Source organism: Lotus japonicus, chromosome 1 (genome assembly GCF_012489685.1).
Source record: "Lotus japonicus ecotype B-129 chromosome 1, LjGifu_v1.2".
Taxonomy (NCBI): Eukaryota; Viridiplantae; Streptophyta; class Magnoliopsida; order Fabales; family Fabaceae; genus Lotus; species Lotus japonicus.
The window spans coordinates 48771814-48785602 of NC_080041.1; positions in this window are offsets into that span (position 1 = coordinate 48771814).

Here is a 13789-nt window from a genome sequence, read left to right on the forward strand (position 1 = left end):
TATTTCGGGGAGGCTTTTGCTCGCCCATATTTCGGGGAGGCTTTTGGGATAAGAAGCTTACCCGCACACATCGTCAACGAGTGATCAGCGGTTCGCGCCGGACTTTGCGGAGTGATCCCCAGACATCAAGGTCGTGTTGGGATCGCCACCTTCAGAGAATTTTTCCCACCGGGCGACCGTGATAACTCAGTTTGTGAGTTAGGAGTATTGCTGAGAATATCCTTTTCTATTTGATTTGTAAAAAATTTTTACATTTTGAGGGATGCCTCATTAAAAAACTCCTGTGGTGGAGAAAAAGAGTGCATCTTTATTTTTTTCCTAATCCCTGCTTTGTCGCGCCCTTTCTCCCGCCAATGGCCCTTGATCAGAGCACCATTCCAAACACCTCGTCCTTCAAACCTGATGTGCTCGATTCCCCCTCTTGGTCCTGGCAAGGCCAATTACCTTTGCTTGTTGCACTTAGCTGGTCCTGAAGGTTTAAAAATCATCGATTCTACTGGCCTCCAATATTCCGCCTTTCCTTTTTCCTTGCTCTCGCGGCGGTGCGCTCGGCCCTGTTTTCCCACCTTCTCTGGTTTGCCCCGGGGTTGCTCAAATGTTCTCCATCCGCTTCGCTCAACGCCACCCTATTTTAGATTCATTCGAACCATATCTTGCGCCACCACTCCCTTTCCTCTGTTTTTCCCTTGGCTCGTGCTTAAAAGAGTTGGCTTCCAAAACCAGGGCAATCCCCAGAGCGCCGCATCTTTCTGACTCCAATTAAAGAGGTCAAAATTGTCCTCCACCAGTTTCTCTAGGCGCCTCTCTTGACTAGCCGTGAGTCTGGGCTCGATCGCCAACACTCCCGAGCTAAATTTGTACATTTCCAAGGCCTCAATTATGTTCGCCCAGCGTTCCTCCGCCTGGGTGTCAGTGAACTGCCCATCCTTCCCGTCCTACCATCCAACCTTTCCTGACCTTGGCTGCTCCTCAGTCTCTTACACTTTCGAACAACCATCTGCTCCAATCTCCCTGCGCCGCTTCGCCCTCGATTTTGAAAACCCTGCTGACCCTGAAGGCTAACACCTGTGTCCATCACTGGCTCCTTTTTCCCATACATACTAAGGCAAATTTTATAGCACTCTCTCGCCCTCCGCTGATCGACCACAATTTTCCCCACCTTACCACAGGTTAGTGGCTACTTCACCGCTAGGTGAGCCGTTGAAATCACTGCGCAGAGACGATTTAGCGTGTTCCTCCCCATGATGACATTGTACGATGCCACAACCTACAATACCAAATACCTTACACTCAAAAGCTTGGCGTTCTTGTCAATTCTAAAAACCGTGTCTAAATCCAAGTAACCACGTACCCAGACCTGTTCTCCCAAGAAGCCTACCAGAGTCCCAGTATACGACATCAGGTCCTTATCTGTTAATCCCAACTGCTCGAACGCATCACCGTAAATGATATCCGCATAACTTCCCTGGTCCAAAAGTACTCTTCGCACATTAAAGTTATTGATCCTTACCATCACCACCACAGGATCATCTTTGTGTGTCTTGATCCCCTCGAAGTCTGCTGACGATTTTACTATGTCTGGGTGATGAAAACCGAATGAGGTCGCATCCTCTTGCACTAATGTTACCGCCCTAACATGCCGCCGTCTCGCCGAAGGTGTGTCGTCGCCTCCACCGAAACCCCCTGCGATTGTATTTATCGTCCCAACCGGTGGTTCGAGGTCTTTGTTGAAGGTTTCTTCTGCTCCCTTCTTTCTTGTTGCCAACGTCTCCTTCTTGTCGGCCGTTGGCGTTTGATTACGACCATCTCGCCTGCGATCATCCTGCTGACGGCTCCCCTTATACCTTAACACAGGCGTGCGGTTCCGCCTTTTCAATCTTAACATACGCTGCACTGAACCACCTCACGTATTGCTCGCGGAGAATTGAACAAGGAACTTCGACGAGAAGTCGCGAAAATTTGTGATGGATCCCCGAGGTAGAGTCGTGAACCAAGACATTACTGTGCCCTTAAATGTCGACGCGAACATCCTACACTTCACCGCGTCGGAAACTAAGCTTATGACCATCTTCGTGTTGAAATAAAGCAGATGATCCTTTGGATCGGTCTTTCCACTATACGTCTCAAGAACAAGGTTCTTCATGTTGTCCGGGATGGCCATTTCCATCACCGCCGCTGAGAACGGCTCGAACTCTGCGACGGCCTCTGCTTCCCGGTCTCCTTCGTCTTGTTGCTCGAGGCGATAGTACTCTAACTGTTCCTGCAAGTAATCGTTCCGTTGCCGGATGTCGTCAACGTTGCGGATCAGGCGTCTCCTATCTCGGTCAATGATCAGAGCCTGAGGTAGCGGTGTTCCATCTCCTGAGGCCTCCAGGGATTCCTGTCGCTCAGGTGAGGACGGTGGAGAAGGTAGCGGAGGCGTCGGAGAAGGAGGAGGAGGCGGCGGCGGAGGGGGAGGAGAAATCGGCTGCTCGCGACGGACTTCTTCCCGGCACGACCTATCTCTTACACAATGTGGTGGTGAACCGCGCCTCTGCTCCAACTCTCCGTCATGCCGACGACGGCGAGTTTCCATTGGATTTCGATCTCAAACCAGAATTTCAAACCGAAACTCGAAAATTAGAGAAAATTGCACAAGATTTCCAACTTCTCTCAACCAAAATCACAATCCACGTAGTCCCGGAATCGAAATCTACCATTCCCCACAGACGGTGCCAAATGTTCTATCCAAGAACATAGAGGTGAGGTATGGTACCTAGAGTGAAAGGATTGCAATGTGAGAATTTAGTGAGAGAGAGAGAGTGTAACCGCTTAGAGAGAGAATGTTACTGAATTTCAAGTTTTTTTTTTTCTCAAATGAGCCAAGAGTCCCTTACAATTGGTAACCGCCCCTATTTATAGGCTTGGGGTTTGGCCTAGCACCCCTAACCGCCCTTAGTGGGCCATTGGGCCTCTCGGGGGAGGTCCAAGCTCCCTGGCTCACTCTCCGCCCTGAGGCAAGCGCTCCTGGGCGAGGGCCCTGGGTCTCGCCCAGTCCAGGATTCCAATGAGATCCAATCTATTCTCCGATCTTGTAATAGATCCAGATTGTTGGAGCTTTCTCAGATCCTAAAATCATAAGATCTTGAGATTCAGATCATGATCTTAATATTGTTTTCAGGTAAATTAAACAATCCTTTAAATATTGTTAAAAACATTTCATTTACTTTTTTATAGAATTTTATGAACTCTGTTTAAATAAATTTGGGAAATTGTAAAATCTTAATATAATGGTTGGGAAGTATCTCAAAAGGCAAAAGGCATTGATTCCTTATATCAAGTGTCAGGGTGCAATTAAGTATAGGTAGATTCAAAATTGCTACAGATTAGAAAAGAGTGACCAACAAGAATTTGAAATTTGCCCAAGTTTGGGGGAGGACAAAAAGAACACAGAACACATACATTGAGCAAAATCAACTATAAAAATACTGCGCTAACCACAAGAAAATGCTGAATAAAAAATATTACTAAAGGCCCATAAAAACCACTAATGTGTGCAGTGTGATTCCTTTCCTCTTAGGTGTTAGGGATTATGAGGATTACTTTAAGAGGGCCAATGATGTTTAAAATAAATAAAAATGTTAGGTTGACATGTGTTTTTTTTAAATACAAAAGGTATATAAGACTTACTGTCAGTTAAAAACCACCGCGAACTGATATGTCGATTAGATAACTATGCCACAAATCATAATCACCCACAAATAAAATAGGATGATATAAATTTTCTTTTTTTTAGAGCTAAAGATAAATTATTTATTGATAATTAAAAGAGGGAAACAACCCAATAAAAATGGGAAAAAAACAAAAAACAAAAAACAGTCACCCAGCAAATAAAAGTACAACCTTCCTAACACCTAGAGATAAAATTCTCTTTAATGACTGCGGCTAACCCTCGAACAACATCTTCATCACTACCCAAAAAAGACAAGCCTACAGACTTAGCAAGACACCAAGCCTTCATAGCTTGCGTGATATAAGGACCCGACGGGGAAGGAGAACTAAGCAGCGCCGACGCAAAGGCGAGATATATATTTTCTATTAGATATTCTTTAGATATACCACTTTTTGGTGGTTTTTGACCTCACAAGTTTAAAAGATGTCTAAAAAAATGCATATGTGTATATACTTTTGGAATAAAGTAATGCCAAATTTGGACAAAGCAAATTTTATTGGCAGACAAAACCAATCAAACTTGTCACATAATTAAGCTTCATATGGGAATTTGTAGGGATCGTCCAATGTGCAGAGAGTGTGGACTAAATCATGCATGTGAGCCCCCAAATTAGGTGTGGATGCATGGTTGGCCTTAAAATATGTCTATGCTCTGTCGGGGATAGATGAGAGTGCATATTGTCCTTGTTAGCCTTGCTCAGCCTCACTTTCCGTTGTTAACTTGGCTAATATTCTACAATGCAAGCTCATGATCAAATGCATAATATTCCCTTTGAGGTAGTCAAGCTCGATCTACCACCTCCACTATATTTCTCTAATGGATCACGAGAGACGAAATAATGCCAACCACATGTGCCTGAGTTCAGTCGAATCTTTAATTTCCTCTTTTAGTTTTTTCATTTATCTAGTGTTAGCTTGATATTCTTGCTACTAGCTTGAGAGATTACTATGAGAGAGCTGAACTTTAATTTGATGCTATATAACTATGCTCTTCAAACTCTTAGGTGGTATGGTGGAGCATAGCTATATAGCATCAAATTAAAGTTCAGATATTGTTGCAGGAAGCTAGATTTGGTCATGCTTCATTGTGGCGGCCTGCGATGTGGAATACATGTGGTGATATATTGCCATTACTGGTTTAAGTTTGGTGACTTTTATTTCTCTAGTTTTAAGGGTCTGACTTGTATTTTTTGAATTCTTCATTGTATTAAGGGTTGGTGTACCCCTTGTACCCCTTTTAATACAAAATTTTGCTTATAAAAAAAAAAAAACATAGAATTAATTAATGCATTTGAGCCATTGCAATCCTTCAAATAAAACAAACTTTATGAGACACAGATATTTAAATTAACGAACTCAATACTTTTTTTTTAGTCCATTCCAACTTATTACCCGAAGATAATGTTTAGGTTGAAGATGATCATATTTAAAGTTTGTATGGTGTTAGTTAATCTACTACAAGAAAAACATTCATTATCACTACAAGAAAAAACACTCATTAGTGTTGGTCTAAAACCGACGCTACAAGAGTTTTACGTCAATGTCGAGAAGGATGTTAAAAGAGTTGAAGCTAACATTTTGTGTTGATTTTATAGCCACCACAAAAAGTTAGAGTCGGTTCAGCCCACTCTAGACAGAAACAACGCTCTTTTTCTACTTGGCCAACGCAAATGTTATTTTGTGTCGGCCGTATAGACCGACTTTATATATGAACCATTAGCGTCTGCTTTAACAAAAATTTCACGTATCTATTTCTCCATCCTCTACAACCTTTTAGAGAAACTTGTTTTATATAGTACCAATACAATAATTATAAATGACCTTCGAAAGGTTACAAATTCTAAACATCTTGTACAACAATATTAACAAACATTCAATATTAATAAACATCAATATTAAACCAATAATATTATCATAGGATCAGGCATATCCAACAAAAATCAAATACAAGTCATGACTCATGATGGCCCTAGTCCCCAACCCAAGATGTACTCATGGAACATCGTGATAGCCCTTTCGACATTAGCTTCTACAACCAGGGCCCTCTCACTTGTTGCAGCAGCTTCAGCCCGTACAAACAGCTGCATGAACCTATGTAGTTGCAACCCTCTAGCCACTTAAAGTACTGTGAGCGGAAGACTGAGAATCTCTTGTAAGAGAAGTCGAACCAGGACGACGTTGGCAAAGAAGTGACATGCCATATAAACGACCATGCTTCTTCCCCCTACAACGACCTCCATAAAAGAAGCCTCCTATACTCATCTGTAGGGGATGCGGTAGCAGTAGCGTCCTCACTAGCCTGAGTCATCTTCTCCTTCAACTAGTCCTGGTAGTCACTCTAATATTATGAATACATAAACAAGTTAGTTAGAAAGTAAACATATATACATAGAATGATAAAGAGATGACTCATATATACATATGAATTCTCAGCCTAAGGGTCAACCCACTCTCCAAACTTAATCATGCGAGTTTGCAAGAAAAACTCGAAAAAGGATGAGAGAGAAAGTCGGAGAGAGGAGAAGTGAGGGTGTGAGAGAGGATAGGAGGGATATCGAGCAAGATGAGGATGGATGGGAGCGGGTTGGATCGCGAAGATGGCAGAGGAGAGGAAGCATCACGTCGTTCTTCTTCTCTCAAGAATGTGTAACATATTTGAGACTGGGCAACGCTTTGGCTTCGTCAGATTCCTCAACGTTCAAGACCCTGAAGTGTTGGAAAGGAGGCTTGATCAAATATTCATCGGCAAGGAGAAGCTTTTCGTGAACCTCCCCAAGTTTAGCAAGTGAGAGTCAAGCTCTGGTTTTCCAGAAAAGAGCTCTCGGACAGTTTTGCCGGAGAGACAGACATCTAAAGGAGGCCTTTCACACCTGGAATTGGGTGGTAATGCTCAGGAAAGGACGCCAAAGGCTCAGCCTTACTGGCACACTCTCTTGAACGGAGTAGAACAAATGGGGAAGGAGAAGGATGCGACAAAGGCTAACCCACAGTCTGATTGGAAAGCTAAGGATCTCGATAGCTCGTGAAGGAGGTGGAGGCTGAGAAGTGGATGGAAATGAGCCTCATAGGGGTGCTCAAAGACTTGTAAAAGGCAAAGATGAAGGTATGAAAAACGGTAGAAAGGGGGGGGTTTGAATAGCGTTTTCAAGATAAAGCTTCCACCTTAAAGATTTTGACAAATCTTTCGAGAACTTAAGTGCTAAAGATAAGAGATTGAAAAGCACACAAGGATTTTTATCCTGGTTCACTTGATAAATCACTCAAGCTACTCCAGTCCACCCGTTAAGGTGATTTCTTCCTTCTTAGAATGAAGGTAATCCACTAATCAGGTAAGAGTTACAACTGCACTTGAAACCTACAAGTGACTAACAATTACACTGACTTAGCTCACACTAAGATTCACTCTCTTAGTCTTCTCTAGGATCCGATCAACCTTGATCTCCTAAAGGAACTAAACAAACTGTTTATCAAAGAATTGTTTACAAGAGATTTGCTTCTAAAAAGCTAATAGTAAACTCAATGAATTTCAGATGAAAGAAAGCTTAGAAGAATTTAAATTTGTCTTGCGCGTATATGAATGCTTCTAGCCGCTTCTTTCAGTCTTCAGCCTCTTTTTATACTCCAAGGATTAGGGTTGAACGTTGCATGGGAAATGCTACCGTTGGAGGGCAGTTCTGGAAAATCCAGCTTCTGCTATGTCTGAGACTGTTAGGTAGGTCGTCAGGAAGGTACAGTTGCTTTTGTACTTGGATAGTGACTTGACCTTTAAACCTAGGAGACTTCTGATCAGGGGAAAGCTTCATGTTGGAACTTGTAAAGCCGGTTGATCAGAGTCAGAGGGAAAGCCCAGATCCTCTGACCATTGTATCTTCTGATTCTGAACTCAGAGGGAAGTACATGGTCTTCAGAGTATCTTGCTTCTGGACATCAGAGTTTCCACTATTCAGCTTCTGGATCTTTAGAGTCTTCTACACTATCAGAACATCTGAATCTTCAGTGTTTCTTGGTTATCAGACTTTCTGGATCTTCAGAACTTCTAGTGACTGAGTCCACATCAGAGTTTGTATAACTTCAGAACTTCTGAAGCTTTTCCACTGTTCATACTGAACATGGTGAATGCGAAAGCGTTGCTTGGGACACTCTTTAAGCACAGTGCTTCTGATTTGTGTGAGATTGAATAGAGGGCAGAGCCTGTAAATAGCACACTCAGAAAAACACGTTAGAGTACCACAATTGTTCATATCAAAAGGTTAACTTGTAATCATCAAAACATAGAGTTGTACAACTAGATCAAAACTTGATCTTACAATCTCCCCCTTTTTGATGATGACAAAACTAAGATTTTTGATGAACAATTCTTAAACAATAAACTGAATTCACTCAGAGTTTAGGGATATAGAATAAAACTTATCATGATGTGAATAGTTTATCTTGCTCATTCTGAATTCAAGTCACTGCTTGATTCTGAGCTTAGCTCCCCCTGAATCTAATACTTGATGAAAACGTTAGTAAAGTCTAGATTCTGAACTAAATGATATAAGAGTTCAGAGTGAAAAACTTATGACATAGATGAAAATAGAGTAATCAGAGCGCATAAGTAATCAGAGTTAACGATAAGGTATCAGAGTCTTGGGTATCAGAGTCAAACTAATATCACTTCAGAAGAAGTGAAATGTATTCCTTGTATTTGCCCAGTGACACATCTATGGTCAAAAAGGTGGAACTCTTAAGTTCTCCAAAAGAAAAATAAATCACACTAACACATCTTACACATCAAAAACTGGGTGTACTCCCCCTTTTTGTCATAAGAAAAAAGCTTGGGGTGTGAAAAACTTAGCTTGAAGTACAAGGTACTCCCCCTTAGAGAAGGTCTAAGTTTTAAAAAATAAAAAATAAAACGATGCATGAATCAGAGTTAGGCGAAATAAACAGAAGAGTTAATGCACAAGAGGAACGGTTTACCACCGGCCAAAAGAGTAAAGAGAAGGATCAGTTACCAAGAACTTAACCTCGAGAAACTGTAGGAGCATTAACTTTCAGAGAGAAAGTGAAGCCTATATAAAGCGTTGGAGAAAGGGGTAAGCTTCACAACATCATAACAGAGAAAAATGGCATCATACATGATCGCATTAGAGGAGCTGAGAAAGAGAGCCTTTGAGGAGGACATGTTCCTCAACATTAGGCATCCAGAGGGTACAACAACCATCTCAGAGCTAACACGGACACTGCTGGAGGAGGACCTGCGTCCAGAGTTGAAGAAAGACTTGAGGGAATTTCTTGCCTTCGTGGAGGAAGTGCAAGAACTCAGCCAGCTTGAACTAAAGCTGCTGGAAGAAAAAAAGATCTTGGAAAAGAAGCTCAAGACTGCAGAAGAGATTCTGGAGAGGGATGAGCTAAAAGACAGTCTCAACAACATCCAGTATGCACTGGAGCGTCTGGAGAAGGAGAGGTCAGAGCAGCGCTAGGAGTGCAGAAGAATGAGGAGGGATCCTCCATTCTAGGATTTTAGGAAAAAGAAAAAAAATTATATGATGTAAACGCAGTTTATTATGAATAAGAAGATTTTGCAAACATAATGTCAGATATATATATATATATATATATATATATATATATATGCATAGATAATCACAAACGAGCAAAGTAAAGATTAACAAGAAAGAACCAGAGGTTAACGAAATAAAACAAAGGTAAAGAAAAAAAATAAAAACGAAGAGATCCTAAAGCTAGGGTTTATCAGATCGACGCAGAAGTTCCATCATCATTTGCTTCATTTCAATTAGCAGAGACTAATGAGTGTCAAGACGTTGTTCCACAATGTCGAGTCTGGACAAGTTTGGCTGTGTAGAACTGGAAGGAACATTCTGAGCAGCGTGAGGAGCTGGAGTGGAAGCAGAGGCAGCAGGAGTAAAAACTACGGGTGCAAGTGCTTGGCATCTAAGAGCTTCAGCCTCAGCTTCAAGTCGTTCTGCCTCTAATCTGGCTTGTTCAGCTTGAGCTGCTGCTTGACGTGCAGCTTCTTCTGCTTGTTCTTTCTTTCTTTTGGCTTCTTCAATAGCTTCAAGTAGCTTATGTCTTTGTTCTTGTTCATGAAGAGCCACCCTTCTAGCAAACCTTTGCTTTGCAGCCTCGATCCTCTGACTTCCCTCTACATTCAGGAGCTGCATCATAACTGGAACTTGAGCCACTAGCCAAGTGCTCAGACCGTTCCACTCTTCAGCCACATATTCAGCATTCTCGCTTAGGTCAGTCTGACCTTGCACATTGCGTAGCATCAATGAAGCTTCATGATGAAAAATATTGATGCACTCAGAGAGAGATGTGGGTCGGAGGTGAGTGTAGGGAATTATAGAGAGGTTGGTTTCAGGAGAGGCTGGGTGATTGCTGCTGTGAGCTTCAGAGGCACCTTGTGGAAAGCCAATGTTAAACATTTGAGCATTTGGTTCAGAGGTTCCAAGGTGAGGTTCTGAAGTTTCAACCAGAGGATGGGGTGATCTAACTGAGGAGTGGTTAGACACAGATTGTTCTGGTTCAGGTTCTGGTTGAACTGGCTCTTGTTGGTCAGGGGCAGGGTGAGCTTGTTGAGCCAAAGGGTCTGCCTCATGTAAAGGATTGGCAAAGATAGGTTCATCTGGGTCTACTAGACGTTCAGGTCTAGGGCCAGGATATCTCCTAGGGCTTGGACAAGTGAGATAATATTCTTCTAAGTTAGACACCTTTTCTTTTCTAACTTCCATGAATTTTCGAAGGGATTCAGAGTTGTTGGAAGGAGAAGAGTCAGCAACATTGGTTGGGAAGGATACAGGTGTATAGGCTGTGGAAGAGTCTGTATCAGTGGTTCGGGGAGCCAGACGTTCTGATGCGCTTGGGACAGAGTGATCAGAGGTTCTGGGTCCAGGTTCTGTTTGGTTGGGCTCTGGTTGTTCATGGATGATGGGTTCAGAAGTTAATGGGTTATACTGGATGGTAATGGGAGAGGTTGGTTCATCTGGCCTAGAGGGTTGGTTCTGGAGAAAATTCCAGAGAGGTGCTTCAGTAGGAGAAGGTTGGAAAAATGAAGACCTTGGGGAATGTGGTGGAGAGGTGGTTTGTGCAGCTGGTTGGGACTCAGGAATGGGAGTGAGTGGATTTGAAGATTGTTTGAGCATGGCTGAGATGGGGAGTGCATCAAATAAATTCAAATCATCATCAGAAGCAACTGCAGACTTACTTGATTGTGCTGATGATCTTGTCACTCTGGCAGGAGTTTCAATCCTTCTGATCACTTCAGCAGCTGGTTCCACCCGGGTAGGCTTCACCATTATTCTGACCTGCTTCTTCTTCTTCTTAGGAGAAGGAGGACCATCCTCATTATCACCATCATCACCATCATCTGGCTTGCTGGTTTCATCATGTTTTCTCTTGGATTGACCAGCCTTCTTCCCTTTGGTCAGAGGGACATCTGATTCCTCAGAAGATTCTTCTAAGATCATCTTCCTCTGAACTTTCTTCTTGGTAGGAGAAGGAAACTCTGGAGCTGGCGGCAGTCTTCTGAAGAATTCATCGAGATCAATTTCATAGCCTTGAGCTCTTAGGTCTTCAACATAGCACCTAATGGCTTCAGGATTGTCTGCCTGTGTCCACAGAGGGTAGTCATTCAGAGGCACCCTTCTACTTCTGATTTCAGAAGATGTGTCTTCATGGGCAGGAGCAATCTTCTTCTTGACTAGACTCATTTTCTTCAGAGAATTTGCAGTGAAGACATCACTGACAATGGTGGTCAGATCCTCTGTGCATCCAGCATTGACCAGATCTTGAATGAGGCCACTCTCAATGAAGAGATCAGACAACAATCTCCCAAAAGGGATATACTTGATTGCTGACTTGATGGAGGCAGTAGTCCTAGACTTCCTGATACACTCCTTCAAGTAGGAGAACAGGAAGTAGGGAAGGCAGATCTTCTTCTTGTCTTGGATGAAAAACAACATCGCCTTCTGGTTGAAGTTGATGTAGTCTGGGGAACTGCCCTTTGGTCTCTGGTTTATGCAGTTGAGCAGAATCTTGTGCCAGATTCTGAGCTTGGGATGAAGGTCCAGTACCTTGTAATCGGTCTTGCCCTGTTTGTAAGAGGTGTACAGGGCTTTGTTGATTGTATTCTTGGTGTTGGGTTTCAGCTTCGATTCTGTCAGTTGAAATCGATACCCACGAGCAGTTGCTGGACCCAGCAGATTTACGAAGGATTTCTCTGTAATGATGATTTTCCTTCCAAGAATGTGAGATACCACCTGAGTATCATCGCAGTCGGCGTGCTTCCAGAATTCCTTGATCAGTTTGTCATACACCGGTCCTCGAAGCCTGTTGAAGTAATTTTCCCAGCCTTGAACTTGGACTTCAGGACGAAGATCATACCCATTTGTAGCAATATTGTCGAGGTCGAATCTCCATTCTGCCAGTACTTGAAGTTCCTCAGGAGCATATACGCAGTGAACGGCACAGCCCCGTTCTGCAATCGGAATAATCTGCTCTTCAGCTTGACCTTGATCTTGATTCGGATTCTCAGGACCTCTTTGACCTGTAGCTTGACCAACTACCATATGAGGGAACTGGGTTGCATCTGCAGTAGCTCTTCTGGTTTGACTCACCATATTTGGAGCGGTTGAAGGTTTAGGTAGAAGATGAAGGTTGAAAGATGAAGAGAGAGCGAGAGAGAAATCGAGGGTAAGCGGTTTTGAAATTGCAGAAGAGAGAGAGTAAAAACCGAAAGTGAAGGAGATCGTGTGTGTATAGTGGGTTTTGACAAATAACCGTTGTTGATTCAAAAAGCAATTTAAAATCAACGGTTGAAAATTAAAGATAGATAGTAACAGTAAATACACATATCACACACAGGAGAGAAGCACGTCTACACGCATCATGACAGACTGTCACACGGGCACAAGGAACTATGCATCAGAAATACTGACACACGTGTTGCTGTCTCAGCTTCAGAGTCAGTACCAATGGGTACACACACTCTGATTGAGTTACCTTCTGGACTGGACATCTTCTGATCAAGAAGTATCATAGTCAGAGGTTCTGATCCATCTTCACTCTGGACAGAAGTCCATGTTCAGATTTTTCAGAATAAAATTAAATCTATCCTCTGCTAAGGGCTTTGTAAAGATATCTGCCCATTGATGGTCAGTATCAACAAACTTCAGAAGAAGTACGCCCTTCTGTACATAATCTCTAATAAAGTGATACTTTACCTCAATATGCTTAGCCCTTGAATGTAGGATAGGATTCTTACTCAATGAGATTGCAGCAGTGTTATCACAATAGATTGGGATATTGCTCTCAAGGATCTGATAATCCTCCAACTGATGTTTCATCCAGAGCATCTGAGTGCTGCATATTGCTGCTAAGATATATTCTGCCTCTGCAGTGGATAGTGCAATGGTTGATTGTCTTTTGCTTGCCCATGAGACTAGATTGCTTCCTAGAAATTGACAATTTCCAGAAGTACTTTTTCTCTCGGTTCTATCTCCAGCATAATCAGCATCACAGTAACCTGAAAGCTTATACTCTGATGTTTTCTTATACATCAAGCCAAGGTTAGTGGTGCATTTCAGATACCTTAGTGAAATTCGTATTCACCTAGGACAGATGTGATACACAATGTTGCAACAATGTGTAGCACAACAAAACACAATCAGAGTATCAATAATAAACAAACAGTTAAAACACAAGGAGTTGTTAACCCAGTTCGGTGAACATCACCTACGTCTGGAGGATACCAATCCAGGAGTCAATTCACTATCAAATAATAGTTCTCAGGTCACATAAAAGTCCCTCCTATACCTAAGTACTCCCCCTTAGTATAGAGCCTCTTATATGTTCACCACTATTACACAAGTGAATCAAGCTTAGCCCTTCTCCTCTAAGCTATGAGAAAACTTTCTCTAACTCCTAACAATCACTGCCACAGTGATCAAGACATGTTTATCAAAAACAGTTTGATGAGATTACAACTCAACTAAACAAATTCAACTCAGTACTTTGATGAACTAAAGCACTAAGTTGGTACAACACTCACAAGAGGACTCACAAACAAAACCCT